This window comes from Apium graveolens, chromosome 6 (genome assembly GCF_009905375.1).
Source record: "Apium graveolens cultivar Ventura chromosome 6, ASM990537v1, whole genome shotgun sequence".
Classification (NCBI taxonomy): Eukaryota; Viridiplantae; Streptophyta; class Magnoliopsida; order Apiales; family Apiaceae; genus Apium; species Apium graveolens.
The window spans coordinates 94723624-94726639 of NC_133652.1; the positions used below are offsets into that span (position 1 = coordinate 94723624).

A 3016-nucleotide genomic window follows, 5' to 3' on the forward strand; every position below is an offset into this window, starting at 1 on the left:
ACAAGCATTCATCAAAAGAGTCACCAAATATAGAGAAGTCATCCATGAACACCTCCACATTCTGGCCAATCATATCCGAAAAGATGGCCATCATAGATCTCTGAAATGTGGCTGACGCACCACACAAACCAAAAGAAACTCATCTGAAGGCGAAAGTACCAAATGGACAAGTGAAGGTAGTTTTCTCCTGATCTTCAGGAGTGATACAAATCTAGTTGTAACCCGAATAGCCATCAAGAAGACAGTAGTACTCATGACCGTCCAATCTATCAAGCATCTGGTCAATGAAGGGCAAAGGGAAGTGATCCTTCCTAGTGTCTTTGTTCAGCTTCCTGTAGTCCATGCAAACTCTCCACCCCGTGACTGTTTTTATAGGAATAAGCTCATTCTTCTCATTTGCGACCACAATAATTTTATCTTTCTTTGATACACATTGAACCGGGCTTACCCATGAACTGTCAGAAATAGGATAGATGATCCATGCATCTAGCCACTTAAGAATTTCCTTCTTCACTACTTCCTTCATGATTGGATTAAGTCATCTTTGCTGCTCGACCGTAGGCTTGCTACCTTCCTCTAGCAGAATTTTATGCATGCAATAGGAAGGGCTGATTCCCTTGATATCTGCTATAGTCCAGCCAATTGCCAATTTGAATTCTCTCAGAATCCTCAGAAGCTTTTCCTCATCACTACCTGAAAGGTCAGATGCAATCATAACAGGCAAAGTAGATGCATCACCTAAAAACGCATACCTCAAATGCTCAGGTAAAGGCTTAAGCTCAAGAGTGTGAGCTTCCTCAATAGATGGCTTGAGGCGTTTAGGAGCTTTGTTTAATTCCTCCATTCCAAGAGATTCAAAAGACATATCAATCTTCCTCTTCCAGGGAGAAGCATTCAAATATTTCAATTATTCTTCACCTTCGTCATCTTCACTATCTGAATTTCCCAATAAGGATTTTTCTAAGGCATCGGACCTTAGCAATTGATGAAGTTCTGAAGTAACCACAGAATCGACCAACTCCACCTTTAAGCACTCCTCATTTTCCGTAGGGAATTTTTTAGCATTGGACACATTAAAAGTTACATCCTGATCCATCACGCGCATTGTGAGCTCACCCTTCTGCACATCTATCAAGGTTCGGCCAGTTGCCAAGAAAGGTCTTCCCAAGATTATGGGAATATTCTTATCCTCCTCAAAATCAAGAATGACGAAATCAGCAGGGAAGATGATTTTATCAACCTTGACCAAGACATCCTCCACAATATCTTGCGGATATGTAATAGAACGGTCGGCCAACTGCAAGGTCATATAAGTCGGTTTTGGATCAGATAAGTCCAACTGCTTGAAGATTGACAAAGGCATCAGAATGATGTTAGCTCCCAAGTCACATAAGCATCTGTCAAAAGACACTTTTCCAATAATACACAGAATAGTGAAGCTTCCTGGATCCTTAAACTTCAGAGGCAACTTCTGTTACAGCACAACACTGCATTCCTTCGTGAGAGCGACAGTCTCTAAATCATCTAGCTTCACTTTCTGAGAGAGAATACCTTTCATAAACTTTACATAACTAGGCATCTACTTAAGAGCCTCAACGAAAGGTATGTTAATATAAAGTTTTTTGAACACCTTCGGAAACTTCTCAAATTGCTTGTCCAGCTTTTTCTTCTGCAGCCGCTTAGGAAAAGGCAGTGGAGGATAGATCTGTTTCTCCCCTGTATTACCCTCAGGAGGAGTGTGCTCAACAATAGTCTTCCTTATTTCTACTTCTACTTCCTGCTGCTCTACTTCTTTCTCAGCCACAGTTTCCTTAGTCAACGCTTGAGTTTGTTCGGGATTCGCAACCTTTCTAGACCTCAAAGTGATTGCCTTTACCTGCTCCTTAGCTTCCCTCTTTCCTGGCACTTCAGTGTCACTAGGTAGTGTAACAGGATGACGATTTAGCAAGACATTGGCAATTTTCTCAATTTGATTTTCCAAGATTTTGATAGAAACAGCTTGACTCTTGCACATAAGCTTTAACTCCTCTAATTCAGATTTTTCATTGGCTTGTTGCAGCTGGAGTTGTTGTTTTGGTGCATATTGCGGTTGTTAAAAACCAGGGGGGTTGTATTGCTTAGCTGAATACTGCTGATAAGGCTGTTGAACCGCATTCTGAGCGTTGCTCCAACTGAAATTAGGATGATTGCGGCTGTTGGGATGATAAGTGGTTGGCACAGGTTGTTGTGAACGCTGAAAATTGCTCACGAACTGAGTTGATTCACTAGAGATTGCGCACTGATCAGTCTCATGGGCACCAACACAAAGTTCACAGATACTAGCGATTTGATTAACTCCATAATTAGCCAAAGTGTCCAACTTCATCGTCAAAGCCTTAAGTTGGGCAGCTATAGCAGTTGCTGCATCCACCTCCAGAATTCCTTCTAACTTTCCCTGAGTTAGTCTCTGGGAAGGATTCTGGTACTCATTAGAAGCCATTAGTTCAATAAGTTCATAAGCTTCATCATAGCTCTTAGCCCACAAGGCTCCTCCTGATGCTGCATCAAGCATGGGTCTAGAAGTAGCACCCAATCCATTGTAGAAACAGTTGATAATCCAATCAGGCATGCCATGGTATGGGCACTTCCTTAGCATCTCCTTATATCAATCTCAAGCCTCACATAGAGGTTCTCCAGTTTGCTGAGCAAACTGAGTAAGAGCATTCCTGATTGCAGCAGTCTTCGCCATAAGGAAGAATTTAGTGAGAAACTTTTGAGAAAGATCTTCCCAAGTGGTGATAGAACCTGATGGTAGAGAATGTAACCAACACTTAGCTTTTTCCCTCAGAGAGAATGGGAAGAGTCACAGCTTGATAGCATCTTCAGTCACATCATTGAATTCGAAAGTGTCGCAGATCTCGATGAAATCCCTGATGTGCATGTTGGGGTCTTCAGTAGGAGAACCCCCAAACTGAACTGAGTTCTGTATCATCTGAATCGTGCTTGACTTGATCTCAAAAGTGTTAGCCCTGATGGC

General features: G+C 42.0%; 1 non-coding gene across 1 annotated transcript; it reads left to right on the plus strand.

Annotated features, from left to right (window-relative positions):
- Positions 1-2606: 2606 nt before the first annotated feature.
- On the plus strand, positions 2607-2713 carry LOC141669187 (small nucleolar RNA R71). The gene has a single exon (XR_012553478.1). It is a non-coding gene; the product is annotated as a small nucleolar RNA R71 (small nucleolar RNA).
- The last annotated feature ends 303 nt before the right edge of the window (positions 2714-3016 follow it).